The sequence below is a fragment of the Natator depressus genome, chromosome 4 (assembly GCF_965152275.1).
Source record: "Natator depressus isolate rNatDep1 chromosome 4, rNatDep2.hap1, whole genome shotgun sequence".
Classification (NCBI taxonomy): Eukaryota; Metazoa; Chordata; order Testudines; family Cheloniidae; genus Natator; species Natator depressus.
The window spans coordinates 28,867,572-28,886,888 of record NC_134237.1 but is presented as its reverse complement, the minus strand read 5'-3'; the positions used below and the strand labels follow the sequence as shown (position 1 = coordinate 28,886,888).

The 19,317-nt window shown below is 43.5% G+C and overlaps 1 protein-coding gene and 1 long non-coding RNA gene across 2 annotated transcripts in view; both read right to left on the bottom strand.

Moving 5' to 3' along the window:
* BANK1 (B cell scaffold protein with ankyrin repeats 1) overlaps positions 1 to 19,317 on the bottom strand; it is a 277,328-nt gene that overhangs the window by 120,463 nt on the left and 137,548 nt on the right. The gene's annotated exons all lie outside the window — the stretch shown is intronic.
* On the bottom strand, positions 15,722 to 19,153 carry LOC141986305 (uncharacterized). Its single transcript, XR_012639250.1, has 3 exons — positions 18,985 to 19,153; positions 16,974 to 18,001; positions 15,722 to 16,164 (listed from the first exon to the last, which is right to left on the bottom strand). It is a non-coding gene; the product is annotated as an uncharacterized LOC141986305 (long non-coding RNA).

Sequence of the window (19,317 nt, the reverse complement as noted above, 5' to 3'; positions counted from 1 at the left end):
TTCTCCTCCTGAGTCTCTGCTTCCCTAGGAAGCATCAAAAGCCTCCGACCCTCTTGGGACTGGGGCTTCCTGGTGCCCCCTGCTCCAGTTCTTCCTGGGGGTGGCCAGTACCCATGGACACTAGAAGGATTGCAAAGGTGGGGGAGAACCCAAGCACATGCACAGGGTCACAATGTCCCTCACATATGAGTGAGGGGCTGAGTGTCATTGCGACCTGGTGCACGCAGTTGCGGCACCTCTCAAATTTAGCCCAGCTGCCCCTCTGTCATGATAGAGGGACGATCTGGCCAAATTTCTAGCTTCAGTCAGGACTGAGGATGAGGGGGCTGTTCCCTTTGTTTCCCCCTTCTCCTTGCTGTACCCCTGGTAAGGGTTGCAAAAGGTTATACCCCTGTCATTTGCTATTGACTCCAGTGCTTACAGTTACATCTTCCTTCTGTAAGGGCTTGACTTGATTTCCTTAAACTATATCAAAGAGAAATTAGCCACTGTTATTACTTATTTACTTGTGGAATTCCATGATGTGCAAACTGTGATTGACAGCATGTTTTTACATTACTATTTGATGTGCTGGGTTACAGCTCAGTTTTTAAAAAGAATTTATTCCACTAGATTTGCACCAGCCTTGGCCCAAGAGTGATCAAGGATTGTGTGTGATTTCAGTGACATGACTGTAGTTATACTGATGTAAAACTGATGTGAGCACAGAATCAGGCTCAGTGTTTCTTGAATTACATTTCCTCCCTTCCCAGCATGAAACAGTGAGGCCTTTATGTATATATGCAGAAAGTATTTCTGCAGAATTACTCCTTTTCTGAAAGGGACTTGTTGAAAAGGATGGTGTTATAAGGTCCTGTGAAAAAGTAACACCATCCCTTCTAGTATGACAGTGGAATTTTAAGGCTCCAGAACTGCATAACTTACTAAAAAGTTACCTTTGGAGCACAACCTTCTTCTACTTTATAGCAGGCTAGAATATATGTGGGGTTTTTAAAATAAAGTTTCATAAAAATTGTTCTTGCTGTTAGAGTTATCCAAATGTAAAAGCATTTTTCAATGATATCCATTTTCAAGGTTCTTATTTTACAGATATAATAATTTAAAAAAAAAAAACCTTCCTGATGCCAGATGAAAAAAAGGAAGATTTCTAACCTTTGGGAAAAGAAAAGCACAGTATAACTTTTGTCAAAATGGATGCTCCTTGGCTACTACATCTTACCAATGATTAACTGACCTTTTTTACACTACATACACAACCAAATCAAATGCCTTACATTATGCACTTTTCAGAAAACTGTACTTGTTATTTTAACAAGTGGTATGGAGCAATCCAAACACAGAGAACGACTTTCATTGGTGTACTTCTACAGCACCAATTTGGAATTCATTTCTCAGTGTTTCCATGGTTGCACTGAAGGAAAAAATTCAAACTACAAGAAAGGTGATGCCATCCTATGCCTTGTTAAGGGCACCGACATTTTTGCTATGGTTTTAATCTTCACTTCAGAATTTCTCTGGAAATGCTGAGCCAGAGACAAATCAGTTCAGATGCTTATATTATTGAACAAAACTGGTGGTTTTATTATGCTTATATTCTGTGAGCCCAATTCTCAGTTCACTTACACTGGTGTAAATTCTGAGTAACTCCTGTGCTCCAGAGTAAACAGTGGAGTTATACCAGTATAAAATCAGTGTCCTGAGACCAAAATTAGGCCCTAACCATTTGCATTATTGAACTGTCATACTGTATTGACTTCTATCCCCTCATCTCATAAGTCTACAAAATGTGGGAAACTTTCTAGGGCTGGCTTTCTTCTTATGTTCACAATATACACACAGAGAAGTTAGAGAACAACAAACATTCTCTTTCTGGAAGGTTTAACATGGCACTACTTTATTTCTTAGAATCCAGAATCCTAACACAAGAACCAAAAATAAGATGAGACAAAGCAGACATGGGGTAGGATTTTCAAAGTGTTGTGGCTTATGTGACTTAGGAGCACAAGTCCCATTGAAATTATTTGTGCTCTTAAGACAACTAGATGCTTTTGAAAATCCCACCTATAGACTGCGCATCTCACTATGGAGTTTTAGTGTTAAGATTTGGGACTCAATCCTGCAAGATGCTGAGCCCAAAGACTCTGATTCAGCAAGGTACAAAAGCCTTTCCTGGATAAGGACCCTACTACTCAGCAACTTGCACAATCAAGCCATTAAGGAACTCCCAGGGTATGTCTACTCTGAACACTAAACTTGCGTTCTAACTCAGGTTTGAGCCCAGCCCACCTTTTGTCCACACACAAATCAGTCTGACTCAGGTCAGTAAACACTCAGGACCCAGATCCTAGGATCCTGCTGGGGGGGGTTGGAAACAGCTCAAGTCCCATTATGACCTAGGTTCAAGCCCTGTCATTTTGCAGTATAGATGCAAGTTAAGCCACAGACCTGAGTCAGAAGGTCTGTATAGTGCAGTATGGACATGTTAGCATGGCTGTAAGATCCAGGTCCAACAACTGTAAACCCAGATTTACAAGGTAGTATGGATGCTCAAGCATGAGTTTGGAAACACCCAGTCCACAAGCCCAGGCACTACAGACCCAGGTTTACAATGCAGAGTAGACAGACCCCCAGAGACCTAAGCCACTACAACTTTGTTAACTGAACAATAACTACCTTACACTCAATATCACAGAAGAAATATGAAACAAATGAAATTGGTCAATTCCCCCACATTTCCTTCCTTTGCCATGGTGAGTTTTCAGATAGCAAGAGATGAGAAATTCCTGCCAGTCAAAAGATTGCACAATATGAGTTCAACTAAAGCTGGCTATCAACACTATGCTGACCAGATATCTTCCTTTTGGTAGAATCTCTCTCTTTCTAGCAAGCCACTCTACTTTGTGCGTTTCTGTGACAGGGCACACTGGTACTGCAAGGGTTAACTCTACTCTTTGGGCCAAGAAGGCCACGCCCCCTCAGCCCTGGTGGGCATGCTTCAGCTGGAGACTAGCTATAAAGCAGCTTGGCTCATTCAGGGCTGACCACTGAGGAGGCAGGCCCCAGACAAGGGAAGCCAGAGACAGTGAGACCCAGGAGGACTCCCAAGGTGTGTTGGAGCTGCATGGACTGAGAAGCCTGGAGATGCCAGGGTCACTGCACCAGGGACAGGGTAGGCAGTAGCTCAGGATGACTAGTGATTGTACTAGGTGGTGTCAGTGTATTTTGGGTGGATTTCCTGCTGACCCAGTGGTGAGCATACTTGCCACTGTCAGGGCCCTGAGCTGGGACCTGGTGCAGCAGGGAGGGCCTGTATCCTACTACCTAGCAGCCACTCACCTGACTGGCCACTAGGCCATGCAGCCCTGAAGGGGGGGGGGGGGTTATACTGACTCTGGCCATTGGGCTAGGCAGCCCTGAGACAGGGCAGCCATTTTGACTTTTGTCCCTAGATCATGCTATCCTGAGACAGGGGTGAGTGTACAGACTTAGTCATGGGGAAATAACCCTCCTCCTACCCAAGAGTGGACAGGGTGTGCTTGCCCTGCAATACTTTCCCATGGCTGTCTAGCCAAATGTCCTATTTTTTGTGACAGGCCCCCTGCCACCCTCTGAGCAATAAAATCTGCTCTAGAGGATATTACATAGATTTCATGGGGAGCATGTTTAGAGTATTTCTCTGATTAACTTTTTGCTCTTGAAATACTCAAAATGGCAATAGCTTTCATTGTAGTAGTATATGCTCCTGCATTCAGTTAATGCCCACTGTGAAATCCTGCCAGGTGAAAATAAGTTTTCTATATTTTTGGCTCAGGATATTAGATATTAACACAACTAGCAAATTGATGCCATGGCTAAGAGTTCCTTGAAGCCAGAAACTGGAAAACCTGAATTGTTTGACAATATGCAAGGATAGCAAGCACCACGACAGGTTGATCCAAGGACCACTGAGCTCAATGGAAACCAATTCTGCTTCCATTGAAGTCTATGGCAAAATTCCTACAAACTTTGGTAATGCAGGATCAGGCTCTGTATACCAGTACACACAGCACTACTGAAATGGACATCTTGGATAGGAGGTCTACAATCAATTAGTGTACAGCACACTGCATGAAAAGGAAAAGGGGAGGTAAGGGAAATTTTGGTCAAATTTACAGGAGCAAAATCCTTACCCTTATAAAAGGGCCAGGCAGTCTTTCATTTTTGCACAACTCTGGCAGGTTCTATGAAAACTGCATGCAGTCAAATTGGCGATCATGCAGTTATCTGCCTCCGAAGGATGAAGGGCTGAGAGAATTCTCACAGGTTGTCAAGCAGATGCTCCAAGGAGTCAGGGTGCTTCCAATCAGTTTTTAATGAATTCAGGAAGTCTGCCTATTCCTTCCATTTCACTTCTAAAAAAGCAAGGACTATGGTTGAATGTTTGACAGACTATATGCAGCTCATTTCTTTTGTTTTAACTTCTTTTTAGGGTAAGATGTCCCTCAGCAGGAACAGCCTTATGGATCAGGTGATTAGAAGAAGACATTTCTTGTCATCTTACATAGAATGGGTAGGAAAGAGTGAATATAAATCTTGGTGTCTTCAATGCCAAGAGAAAACAGAGTTAATACTAAAGAGAATTTCTGTCAGAAAATACACACTGTGAAAACAAACCTTTCCCTATGGCAATTTCTTCCAATGCTTTGGATTTATTATAACTAAGCAACAAGGCAAAGACTAAGCAGGCAGTGCATTTCTGGAGGATTACTACATACCTCAGGTGTATTGTGAGGTGATAATTAACTAAAAAAACCACACGGTGAGTCTCAAACCATATAAAATGGTGATGTTAAAAGAAAAGGTCATGCCCATGCATTTAGTGGGGAAATACAGACCATATTACAACAATGGCAGATTAGTAAACCATTAGAGAACTCAGTGTTTGTCCAGCATTCTAAAGCCATTTAAAAAGGGTAAGTAATAGAACAATGAGGATGACATCAGTCTGCCACTTCTTTCTGACCCAATTCAAGAGGGTCCATAAATTAGATATCCAACTGCTAACATTAAAGTTTTGATTCAATAAATATTACTTTGTTTTCTGGTGCTCTAAATAAGTGAATTATTTAAGATATCTGTAAAAGCACAAGCTACTGTATAGATCATTCATTTGATCCACTTCAATGAGCCCCTGTCTTAAATAGGGATGGGGTTAGTCATTAACTAACAAAATGAGGTAGAAGTCTTTTCTGCATTTATACATGGTTTAGTCTTCATGACAGTCTTTAACCCCCCCCTTTAAATAAAGCCTTAGATTTTAAAAGGAGGAACAAAGTGTTATCCCCATCCAAGGTTAATATCATTGCATGTCACATTACCTTTATTCCAGTCAGAGGAGTTTATATACTCTGCAGCACTGTTTACCAAGCAACTACACCACAAAGAAGCAGTCAAAAAAAAAATCCCACAGTTCCTCTTTCAGCTGTGGGTTTCAGAAATTAGTCTGCCACTGAAACCTTCTTCACTTTACTCAAAAGCTAATTCATGACACTGAGGATATATTAAAAAAAGGACAGGTTTCAGAGTAACAGCCGTGTTAGTCTGTATTCGCAAAAAGAAAAGGAGTACTTGTGGCACCTTAGAGACTAACCAATTTATTTGAGCATAAGCTTTCGTGAGCTACAGCTCACTTCATCAGATGCATACTGTGGAAAATACAGAAGATGTTCTTATACATACAAACCATGAAAAAATGGGTGTTATAAGAACAACACCCATTTTTTCATGGTTTGTATGTATAAGAACATCTTCTGTATTTTCCACAGTATGCATCTGATGAAGTGAGCTGTAGCTCACGAAAGCTTATGCTCAAATAAATTGGTTAGTCTCTAAGGTGCCACAAGTACTCCCTTTTTAAAAAAAAAATATGCAATTTAAAAATTGCATTATACCATGTAGCATTATTACTCTAATTAAGCTATATATTAGAGAAATAATGCTACATGGTATAATGCAAGTCTAAAGCCTAGTCTTTCATTTTACTTTGCACTTATGATAACCTGAGGTGGTCCTGCTTTTCTCCTAGATACCATATAAGGAATCTGCTTAGCATATAAATGCAGAGCACACAGAACACCATTTCAGTATAGATTGTAACCTTTTACATCAGATTATAGATATACAATAGGGCACTTATTTTTAACTTTTAGACTCAGAAGCTAAAATTCTGAACACATTCATTTAAAATTGTAACTTTCTTTTAGCCAAGAAGCTTATTATTTTTGCTCACATTCTTTGAAAAAGTAGCTTTTGTTTTGATGCTTTGAAAGACAAATTCTTAGGACTTTCTTCTCCTCTCCCACAGGCTCAAGGTCAGGAATGGATGCATATGTTTAAGTACACAAGGGAGTGGTCCCACTGAAGTCAATGTGACTACTCATGTGAGGGGCAGATTTTCAAAGGCACAAAAAAGAGTTGGAAGCCGAACTTCTGGTTTTTTGTTTTAAATGTGTGTCTTTGAAATCTCCCCCTAAACTGCTTTGCTAGATCAGGGTCTTGGATCCAAGTCTTGTATATGTGTAACTACACTAACATCCACGGAGTTACTAATTTACAGCGGTGTAAGTAAAAGGAGAATCTGTCTCTTTGATGTTGAAATGGGTTTCATTACTTTGTTTTTCATATCATTTTCTATACATTTCTATAGAAATTAAACATTACATATTTTTGTTAACCAATAGATTTTCTAAAGGCAAAAACCCAGAGCAAACATGGCCAATTCAATAGTCAAGGAGCCAATCTCTCAAAGTTATCCAGCTAGTGACAAAATGCAAGAGTCCCTCAAAAGAGCGTTTCTCAGATGTGTAGGTCAGTGGGATCCTCCAGTCAGGACTCCAGTTACGGCTCAGTATGATTTAAGCCTACATCTTGCTAATGTAGCTATTTCAAAAAGAAACACTTTATTTCTGCACCCTCTAACGAAATATGCTCACCTGCCATGTCAAATCGATGCTCAGAAAAACAGTGCCTACAACTTACTGTAAATGCAAATAAAAATCACAAAGTAGTACTCAAAGTACAAACAGGAGCAGTGACATCAGATATAAATGAGGATATATGGGTGTGAGAAATATATTATATACAGCAGAAGCCCCCAATCTAGTGTTGCTGTGGGTCCCTTAGATGTGTCTGAACTGGACCTGTTAGATATTTAGAAATTACCAAATCTATGTATTCTATGAGAGGTAGTGTTTGAGTTTAAATTGTTAGAAAAATCTAAATTAACAAATAAAACAGAATTGAGCAGTGCACTAAGAAATGATTAGGGAAACACATTAATGTGTGTAATTATAACTATCTCATTTCAATCTCAAGACAAACATTCAGCATAAACCTGCTTATCTAAGGGTAATTAATGCATTAGGTCAAAGATACAGGACATAGTGGATCAAAGGTCTGATTTAATAAGGCAAATTCTGTGCTCTTTAGTAACCTTGTCGATTAACATGTTTAGCTTACAGAACTCTCACCATTATTAACCAATACTCACGTTCCATTGCTTTACATGGGGCATCCATCAACCCTTGCTTTCTTCACTCTGCTCATATGGGAGTTTTGCCATTGACTTCAGTGGGGCCAGGATTCTGCCCTATGTATATATTGTGACAGACCCAGATCAGTAGGGTACAGTAGTCTGGTCCTATTGGGATCCAGGAGGTACAGTAGTCTGGTAGAAGGCAAATATACTGGCCACTGGATGAATAGTTTTCTGTTTCCTGAGTTACCAGAGTGGGGCTGCCCTAGAGCAATCGGGAACCTGCTAGAACCAATTAAGCCAGGCAAGATAATTAAGACACCTGGAGCCAATTAAGAACTTACTAGAATCAATTATGGCAGGCAGGCTAACCAGGACACCTGGTTTAAAAAGGACCTCCCATCAGTTACTGTGGGGGGCGCACAAGGAGCAGGGAGTGAGAAGGCATAGCTGGAGTGTCCCTAAATTAGATAACCAATAGGGATCCTGCTGGAGTTCTGAAGAGTACAAGTGTGATCAGGCTTCAGGAGGAAGATCCTGCAGTCAGAATACAGAAGGTGCTGGGGGAAGGCTATGGGGAAGGAGCCCAGGGAGTTGTAGCTGTTACGCAGCTGATACAGGGGACATTGTAGACAGCTGCTATCCACAGAGCCCCAGGCTGGAACCCGGTGTAGAGGGTGAGCCCTGGTCCCCCGTCCCCCACATCCATCCTCCCAACTCCTGATCAGACACAGAAGGAGTTGACCTGGTTTGTGAGGAAACACCAGAAGGGAAGGTCTAATCTGGAAAGGGATCTGGCCTGTCCCCGACCCACTAGGTGGGACACAGAAACTGTGGGGATTGTTCTCCGTTTCCCCCATGCTGGCTAGTGATGAGGTTAGCTGAGTGAACAGCAGGTTTGAGCCTCTAGCAGAAGTGGCCAAACTGAGGGTTGCCGTGAACCTCTGAGGCAAGCAAATCCGCCAAAAAGCACAGGACCCACAAAGACAGAGGAGGAACTTTGTCACAATATCTGTAGGACAGTTTTCCTTTTGGAGCTAATCTATCAGTGAGAGTTGGGCTTAAACTAGAATCCAAACTATTTTGAAAACAGGATGTATGCAAGTAGGTTGGGTTCCAATCTTCAAGTCTGAATTTGACCTGCCTTTTAAGTTTTGGAGCAGATCCACAAGTACAGAAAGAAAAGGAATCTTTTTATGCTTCCATTTCAGCTGTGGATGAAATTTCATTTGAATAATTAACCTCCTGAGATTTCCCCCATTTTGAGAACAGCTTGTGAACCTCATGTAATTGACTCTGAGCCCTAATTTAACCTTCAATGTGAATACTCACCTAAACTTAATTCAGACCCACATACCACCTCCTTCATCCATCTCAACCATCAAAGCAGCACCTGAATTATACTGAGTGAGTCACTACTCAGCAACAGGGGAAGGGATAGCTCAGCGGTTTGAGCATTGCCCTGCTAAACCCAGGGTTGTGAGTTCAATCCTTGAGGGGGCCATTTAGGGATCTGGAGCAAAATTGGGGATTGGTCCTGCTTTGAGCAGGGGGTTGAACTAGATGATCTCCTGAGGTCCCTTCCAACCCTGATATTCTAGGAACACATGACATTCCCTTCTAAGAGCAAAATCAAATCTGAGTGCCTCAAATCAGGGGCCTAAATCCACCATTAGGCCCATAAATAAAAGTGGCCAGATTTTCTGAAGCACCTACAACTCCCCATCAAATTAATGGGAAATACAGGAACTCATCCCTTCTGAAAATCAGGCCACTTCTTTAGGTATGGATTCAGGTACTTAACTTTAGGCACCCAAGTTTGAAAATCTTGTTTTAAATGTGCTGCCTCCAGAGCTCCTGGCAGCTCAGCCAATAAAAGACTGCCTAGGGTAAGGAACTGAACACAGGTTTTACAGATGTAATAACACAACACTAAACTAACCTGGTTATAATTTGAGTACAGAAATTAGGAGTATATTTGATAGCTAGTGACTGTGCCTTAATAGCAGTACTCCTAGAATTCCCTAATCGGATAGCAAGGGTGAGCCAATGCTATTCATCACCAAATGACCCTTTTTAGCAGGTCACTGCATACTTCCCTATTATTAACTTATTGGCACATATACTGTGTTCACAATAGGAGAAATTCTTGTTTGAAGATTAAATTGGGTTTTGATTACCAGTCTGCAAAGAGGTGATGGTGGAAATTTCTCATTTCCTTATTAAATGCAGACCACAGTTAAAATACAGTTTTGAAATCTCAAACTATACTAGTCAAGTATGAAGTAAAATATGTCAGTAAAGGGAAAAAAAACCCTGCAACAAACAGAACATTGGGTAGTTGGCAGCCTAAACTTTCAAAGAGGGTCACTTTCAGTTTTTATAATGGCTTAGCCATTTGCCAGTTGAACTAATGCAAACAATATAGAATAACTAGTGAAAAGAAAAACTTTAAAGCAGCATGCCACTAGCTATTTAAATCACTTTAATCAAATCCAAGCTGGCATGTGGAACTATGGCATATTGGGTTTTTGTTAGTCAGTGATCAAGAACAGTTAGAAGTACTCAGTTGCTAGCAGCCTGTTCATTGTTCAGTGCCTGGAGATAAGTGCACTGTGCAGACTATGCTGAAAACCAAAAATCCTCTGAGGATGTAGGAAAGAAAATTGGAGACAAACCTGACAGGTTTAAATCCCAATGGTATCTAAGTGAAATGTATCCTGTTAAATCTGACTCATGCATCATTTTTGTTGCCATTCGTCTCATTTTATTAACATTAGTTTCAATATGTTAAAGCATATTAATATAATCAACATAAAGGTTCATAGATATAGTAAAAAGTGATGAGTGATATATTGTTGTCCCTTTGCCAAGAAGTAGCAGATTTGTGGGCTATGCAGCATGTCAGTCTCCCACTGGAAGAGAAGTTAGTGATACAGACTCAGGGTATAGTCTAGTAGAAATTATTTTCAAAATCTACATGGAATCCTATTTACATTGAACAGAGATGGACCAGGAAAGAGCAAAACTGCACAAAGGCACTTCTATATACAGAAACTATAGCTAAGACAGGCTAGTCTAGATCCACAAAGGGGACTTAGGATATGTCTACACTGCATTTAAACACCTGGGGCTGGCCTGTGTTGCTGCCTCGGGCTCGCAGAGCTCGGGCTACAGGGCTGTTTAATTCTGGTGTACACATGTGGGCTTGGGCTGGAGCCCAACCTCTGGCACCCCACAAGTCAGCTGACACAGACCCGCATAGGTGTCTAATTGCAGTGTAGACATACCCTTATTCTCAGCATTGCATTGCCTAACATTCAGACACCCTTCTGCCTCATTGAAATCCACGGACACGAGTTAAGTGCCAGGGCTTTCTGTACAATGCATGGAGAGAGTGAGGTGCCTAAGAATGGGAGTCTCAATAGCCAGCACACTGAGCAGTTTCTATTGGCATCTGCCTAAACTAGCCAATAGAAAATGTTGAGGAGGCAGTGTGCCCTAATCCCTGCTCCCTCAAAAGGAGTTAGGCTAATTCCAGGCTAGAGGGAGGCACCTCCCTCTGCTTGGGATTCACAACCATAAACCCCACTCTTAGAGTCAGATCAATCCTTTCGTTCAAAAAACTAAGGAAGGAAATGCTTAGTTTGAGGATCCCACTGGGGCTTAGATGTGAACTAGGTGCAGGGCATCAGGATTTAAGTGGCTGTGTGCATGCACACCAGCAGAAATTTAGGCACCTATAAAAGTTAGGTGCCTGTGGGGTTAGGCAGCAGCTGAGCAGGGGTTTGAAGATCTTCATTTTGGACTCAGGCACATAAGGTGGCAGTTAGTTTTCTAAATACCTTTGTGGATCTAGCCCACAGTGTTTAACTATGTAGCCAAAAGCAGCTTCTTTTTTCTGGCCCTGGGTCTTTCACATTTGCTCTAAAAACACTATTTCTTCCCATGTCCTGTCTGTTCTTGAAATTTTTACCTGGGAAACTCATTAGCCTAAAATCCCTAGATTGTGACAGCATGAAGCTCAATGTTCACAAAGCTAAGCATGGTCTAGTTCAGTAAGTCTGAAAGTAAAACTTTCTTTTGCTCAGCTGCTTCACAATAAAAGGAAATCACAATCAGTTATGACTATACTTACTGTCCCCTAGAGCTGGCTTCTCTGATAATCTCCACCCAGACAAGAGAAACCTGCATAATCCCCATTCAGGTGCAGTTGTCAGAGTTTGCCCTTATGGGGTCCTGTAGGCAAAGTCCTCTGTTTAACTATGTCATTGGGTGACACTGGACCATGAGGAGGGAAGAGGCCAGTGTACCTGTCACTGGTCAGCTGACCCCAACTGGCAGAGATCGATATTGTAGGAGATTTCTGAAGGAAGTGGTATGTGCTGGGGGAGCAATGGAGCAGGGCTAAAGGCAACAGTAGGGTTTGCTGACTCTTCTCCGCAAGACAGAGAGCCAGGTCTGGGAAGAGGAGGGTGGCTGACTTGGTGAGAAGACCAGTGAAGAGCCTGGGTATGGTGGAAGATGCTGGAGTGTGGTATGTAGGGTGTGGAGGGACTAGAAATCATGGGATTTTAAGGTAAATGCACTGGGGGGTAAAAAAATTTGGATCCTGGTATGGACAGTTTTGCACTACATATTTATAATAAACAGGCCCCAAGGAGGGATATTATTGAGGTAAAAAAGCTTGTGTGAAGTTACTGGGGACTCTGAAAGAGGGAAACTGAGGCAGGTATGACCATTCTACTGCAGCCTGCTACGGGAGAGTGCTTCAGGTGGGGCTTCTCTATGACAAACCCTTTCAACTGAGATCTTCACTGTGAGTACTTATCTCAATAACTTAAATCAACCATTTGTCAAAACAATATAATATGCTGTGCTGGCATCAGCTAATTAAGTTCTTGGTTCACTTTAAGCAGCACCACTCTTCTAAGAATGGTATTCAGTCAAAATTCTGATAACCTAGACTTTTCCATTAATTTACTAATCAGCAATAATTGTCTGTTTAATGCATGTGAGGTACCCTTTACTGTTGTATGTGTGAATCAAAACTAAGACATTAGAGTTGATTTCCTGCTGATTGTTCCTTTATTGGCTAATGGCTTGAAGGTCTTGCTTCCTCTTCTTGTTTTTAAAACATGAAAGCTGCTTGAAACTAAGTGCAATCTGCTTTTTATTATTTCTTTAACACATTTTAAAAACTGATTGTCTTTTACGAGCAGAAGTAAAAGTGGCAACCCGGCTTATTTTGTGGGTATTAAAGTCCCAAATCTAAAATATTACTAAAATTTACTAAATTACTAGTGAATAATATCAATGTAGGAGAAAAGGAGTTCTTCGCAACATAAGAGGAGTCCTACAGTTCAATCTACTATCAAAGTCAATGGAAGACGACAGACCCATAGATTTTAAGATCAGAAGGGACCATTAGATAATCTCATCTGACTTCCTATATATCACAGGCCATTAAATTAGACTCTCCCATATATCCTTGTCATTTAGTGTTATATCTTCTGCTTAGCTCTGCCTCTTATCCCTACAATTCTGCCATCTTGCAACAAGTCTAGGTTTTCTTTCAGTCACCTTACCACTGAGTTAAGATCCTAAGAAAATATTTTAAAATATTAATAAGAGGATATAATTACTGTGTCCTGGTGAAGTTTTGCTTACATTCTATTCAATCCTTCCTATTTTCAGTCATTAACCATAACTCTTCACAGAAAATGTCCCTTTGGGGTTACAACCTGAATGCTTAGTCTCAGATCAAAGGGTTTATGCTTTTCTTCCTTTTACATCTTTTGTTGTTGTTAAGGAACTGATTGCTCATCAAAGATGCTGGACCATCAGTCTTGTAGGCTAAAGCCCTTTGTCTATCCATACCATGAATGCAGAAGAAGAAAGCACAAACTTTCCACACTGCGCTGCCAATAAGTTTCAACCCTGATCTAGAGGGTTCACCTCTAGGAATTAAGAGGATGGTTCATTTTTTCTGCTCATTCTTCCCTTGGCCTCTCTTCTGAGGGTATGTCTACACTACGAAATTAGGTCAAATTTATAGAAGTCTATTTTTTAGGAAGTGATTTTATACAGTCGATTGTGTATGTCCCTAAGCTCATTAAGTCGGCGGAGTGCAGCCACGGTACCATGGCTAGCGTCAACTTTCAGAGCGTTGCACTGTGGGTAGCTATCCCACAGTTCCCGCAGTCTCAGCCACCCATTGGAATTTTGGGTTAAGCTCCCAATGCCTGATGGGGCAAAAACATTGTTGAGGGTGGTTTTGGGTACATGCCGTCAATCGCCCCTCCCTCCATGAAAGCAATGGCAGACAATCGTTTCATGCCTTTTTTCCATGTGAATGCGATACTGCTTTCAGCAGATGGTGCAGTAGGACTGCTAACCATCATCATCGAACCACTGCTTCCACTGCAACTCTGCTCTCCTGCTCTCATAAATCCACCTCGCAGGTCATCAGCCACCGCTTCCGCTGCAACTCTGCTTTCCTGCTCTCCTACAGATGCCATACCACGGCAAACATGCAGCCCACTCAGCTCACCGACACCGCCACTGTTGTGTCCTGGTGCTGCTGGCAGCAGACGGTGCAGTAGGCCTGCTTCTGCTGCAACTCTGCTCTCCTGCAGATGCCATACCATGGCACGCATGGAGCCCGCTCAGATCACTGCGGCAGTTATGAGCATTGTAAACACCTCGCGCATTATCCTGCAGTATGTTCAGAATCAGAACCTGCAAAAGCAGGTGAGGAGGCGATGGCAGCGCAGTGACGAGAGTGATGAGGACATGGACACAGACTTCTCTCAAAGTATGGGCCCCGGCAATTTGGACATCCTGGTGACAATGGGGCAGGCTCATGCCGTGGAATGCCGATTCTGGGCCTGGGAAACAAGCACAGACTGGTGGGACCGCATAGTGTTGCAGGTCTGGGACGATTCCCAGTGGCTGCGAAACTTTCGCATGCGTAAGGGCACTTTCATGGAACTTTGTGACTTGCTTTCCCCTGCCCTGAAGCGCATGAATACCAAGATGAGAGCAGCCCTCACAGTTGAGAAGCGAGTGGCAATAGCCCTGTGGAAGCTTGCAACGCCAGACAGCTACCGGTCAGTCGGGAATCAATTTGGAGTGGGCAAATCTACTGTGGGGGCTGCTGTGATGCAAGTAGCCAATGCAATCACTGATGTTCTGCTATCAAGGGTAGTGATTCTGGGAAATGTGCAGGTCATAGTGGATGTCTTTGCTGCAATGGGGTTCCCTAACTGGTGGGGTGACAGATGAAACGCATATCCCTATCTTGGGACCGGACCACATTAGCAGCCAGTACATAAACCGAAAGGGGTACTTTCCAATGGTGCTGTGAGCACTGGTGGATCACAAGGGACATTTCACCAACATCAAAGTGGGATGGCCGGAAAAGGTACATGACGCTCGCATCTTCAGGAACTCTGGTCTGTTTGAACAACTGCAGGAAGGGACTTATTTTCCAGACCAGAAAATAACCGTTGGGGATGTTGAAATGCCTATCCTTGGGGACCCAGCCTACTTCTTAATGCTATGGCTCACAAAGCCATACACAGGCACCCTGCACAATAGTCAGGAGCTGTTCAACTACAGGCTGAGCAAGTGCAGAATGGTGGTAAAATGTGCATTTGGATGTTTAAAGGGTCGCTGGCGCAGTTTACTGACTCGCTCAGACCTCAGCAAAACCAGTATTCCCATTGTTATTACTGCTTGCTGTGCGCTCCACAATATCTGTGAGAGTAAGGGGGAGACGTTTATGGTGGGGTGGGAGGTTGAGGCAAATCACCTGGCAGCTGATTACACACAGCCAGACATCAGGGCGGTTAGAAGAGCACAGGAGGGCGCGCTGCGCATCAGAGAAGCTTTGAAAACCAGTTTCATGATTGGCCAGGCTACGGTGTGAGAGTTCTGTTTGTTTCTCCTTGATGAAAACCCACCCCCTTGGTTCACTCTACTTCCCTGTAAGCCAACCGCCCTCCCCTCTTTGATCACCGCTTGCAGAAGCAATAAAGTCATTGTTTCAAATTCATGCATTCTTTATTAATTCGTCACACAAATAGGGGGATAACTGCCAAGGTACCCCGGGTGGGGTAGGGGAGGATGGAAGGACAAGGCCACACTGCACTTCAAAACTTATTGAATGCCAGCCTTCTGTTGCTTGGGCAGTCCTCTGGGGTGGAGTGTTTGGGTGCCTGGAGGCACCCCTCTTCTCGCGTTCTTGGGCATCTGGGTGAGGAGGCTATGGAACTTGGGGAGGAGGGCAGGTGGTTACACAGTGGCTGCAGCAGCGGTCTGTGCTCATGCTGCCTTTTCTGCAGCTCAACCATACGCCAGAGCATATCCGTTTGATCCTCCAGTAGCCTCAGCATTGCCTCCTGCCTCCTCTCACCACGCAGCTGCTGCTACCTATCATCTTGATCCCACCACCTCTCCTCGCATACATTTTCTGCTTTCCTGGACTCTGCAATTGTCTGCCTCCATGCATTCTGCTGAGCTCTTTCAGTGCAGGAGGACTGCAGGAGCTCAGAGAACATTTCATCGCGAATGTGTTTTTGTTCGTCTTTTTATCTGCACTAGCCTCAGGGATGGAGATGATAGGGGGAGCGTTGAAACATTTGCAGCTGCAGGAGGAAAAAAAGGGAGAGTAGTATTTAAAAAGACACATTTTAGAGAACAATGGGCAGACTCTTTTTCATGGTGAATGGTTTCAAACAACAGCGCCCTCCTTTCCTGTTTCAAGCACTCGTTGGGTTGGCCTTTTAAAAGGAGGGGCTGTGGTTTTCGGGTTAACGTGCAGCACAAACCCAACTAACCGCCCCACCCCAGTTCTCTGGGATGATCGCTTCACCTCTCCTCCCATCACATGACTATTATCAGGGAAGATCCCTGCCAGCCAAACACGAACAGCTCAGCGTGAAAGGCCACCCCCACCCCCTCACTGCATGGCTTAAAGCGGGGATGATTTCTTTTCAGCCACAGGCAAACAGCCCAGCAGGAACGGCCACCTCTGAATGTCCCCTTAATAAAATTCCCCTATTTCAACCAGGTGACCATGAGTGATATCTCTCTCCTGAGGATAACGCAACAGATGTTGCTTGAATGCCAGCAAACACCAGGACCATACACTGCTATGCTTTGTTATGCAACGATTCCAGACTATGTGCTACTGGCCTGGCGTGGTAAAGTGTCCTACCATGAAGGACGGAATAAGACTGCCCTCCCCAGAAACCTTTTGCAAAGGCTTTAGGAGTATATCCAGAAGATCTTCATTGAGATGTCCCTGGAGGATTTCTGATCCATCCCCAGACACGTTAACAGACTTTTCCAGTAGCTGTACTGGACACGAACGCATCCCAAGTCTTCAGGGAAAATTAATCATTAAATATGCTTGCTTTTAAACCATGTATTATATTTACAAAGGTACACTCACCAGAGGTGCCTTCTCCGCCTTCAAGGTCCGGGAGCCCGCCTTGGGAGGGTATTGGATCCAGGGTGATAAACACTTCCCGGCTGTCAGGGAGAACAGTTTCATCCTCCACCTCATCATCATCTTTCTTGTCCCCAAAATCCTCATCCCTGTTGCGTGAGACTCCCCCCTTGCAGGAGTCCATGTACAGGGGTGGGGTAGTGGTAGGGGCACCACCTAGAATTGCATGCAGCTCCTCATAAAAGCGGCATGTCTGGAGTTCTGACCCGGAGCGGCCGTTTGGTTTTTTGGTAGCCTTGCCTGAGCTCCATAATTTTCACGCTGCACTGCTGTGGGTCCCTGTTATAGCCTCTGTCCTTCATGCCCCTGGAGATTTTTTTCAAATATATTGGCATTGCATCTTTTGGAACGGAGTTCTGATAGCAGGGATTCATCTCCCCATACAGCGATCAGATCCAGTACCTCCCATTCGGTCCACTCTTTTGCAATTCTGGGATTGCATGGTCACCTCTGCTCATGAGCTCTGCATAGTCACGCCACGCTGGCCAGACAGGAAATGAAATTCAAAAGTTCCCGGTGCTTTTCCTGTGTACCTGGCTAGTGCATCTGAGTGGAAAGTGCTGTCCAGAGCGGTCACAATGGAGCACTCTGGGATAGCTCCTGGAGGCCAATACCGTTGAATTGCGTCCATGCTACCCCAAATTCGACCCAGCAATGTTGATTTCAGCGCTAATCCCCTCGTCAGGGAGGAGTACAGAAATCGATTTTAAGAGCTCTTTAAGTCGACAGAAATGGCTTCTTCGTGTGGACGGGTGCAGGGTTAAATTGATCTAGCGCTGCTAAATTTGACCTAAACTCGTAGTGTAGACCAGGGCTGAGACTGCCAGCCGGGGTGCCAATTAATGGTGGTGCTCCATTAAAGGTTGTGCTCCTCACTTCTCCACGAGGAACTGGGCTGAGTTCCAAATTTGTTTCATACATGCCACTCCAGCCATCGGACAGCAACCTCTTTCAGTCACTGCTGACTTTGGCTGGATTTGAATGGTTAATCTAAATAGTCAGCATTTCAGGTTTTAAAATAAAGTTACAAACATTTCTATCTATTAATAGAGCTAAGGGATTTATAAGAGGCTAATCACCAAAGAATCTGTGCATTGATTGTGCAAAATACATCATTACTAATTTAATTAGACAGAAAGGTTAAGTAGTTTAATGTCTTGTAATGCAGATATCCTTGTCCATTCTCAGATATTTGAGAGAGGGATGGTCTGAACCTGACAAAACACCAACAAAAGCTCCCATATTTGGTGAGCTAAATACTTAGATTACTAGAATAGCATGTACATCAGCCCTAAATATTTAGCTCACCAAATATGGGAGCTATTGATGGTGTTTTGAAAATTAATTATCTGACTCCTTCACCCCTAATATGAACTGGCTGTACAATTCCAAAGGGATAACCAACCCTGGAAGACTGTCAGGTTCAGACCATCTTGGACAAGAAATCAGTAATGAAGGAGGCCAGGTACCAGGAGGCCAGACATACACTACAAACCTAATTAAGGCTAATAAAGAACCACTGGTGGGAGCAGAAGGCTGCAGAGCTGCAAGAAGTTGAGAAGCATGACATAAAGGCCTTCTATGAAGGTCTCTGTGCAGTGTATGGCTGTGGTACAGTCTCTGTCCTTACAGCAGATGGTAACTGGCTGCTCACAGACAAAGGCAATACTTTCTCGCTGGGCAGGACACTTTGATAGTGGATTGTCAGTTCAGGAGCCTCTGTCCAATGAAGGCATTGACTCACTCCCACAGCAACCTGTCCTGGAGGAGCTGACCATGGACCGCCCCCCCCCCGCCCCTTTTTTTTAGACAACGTTATTAAGGCCATCAATGAGCTGTCTCCAGGCAAGTCTCCAGGCCTTGACAGCAATCCACCTGAAGTGTACAAAAGTGGAGTTGTCCACATGGTCAGGAAACTCACCTGCCTTTCCAAAATTAAATGGGAAAAGGATACCACACCCCAGGAGTATAAGGATGCTTTTGTAGTCTATCTATACAAAAGGAAGGGAAGCATATCGAGCTGCAACAGCCATTGCAGAATCTCACTGCCGTCTATAGCAGGGAAGTTCCTCGCATGGGTTGTCCTCAATAGGCTCGTCTCTCACCTAGCAGACTTGGTGAACCCAGAGTTGCAGTGTGGCTCTTGTGTTGGCCGTAGCCCAATGGACATGATTTCTGCAGTCCAACAAATACAAGAGACGGCTTGTGAACAGAACAAGGACCCATACATGGTGTGTGTTGACCTGACCAAGGCCTTTGACACAATGAATCATGAGGGCGTATGGAA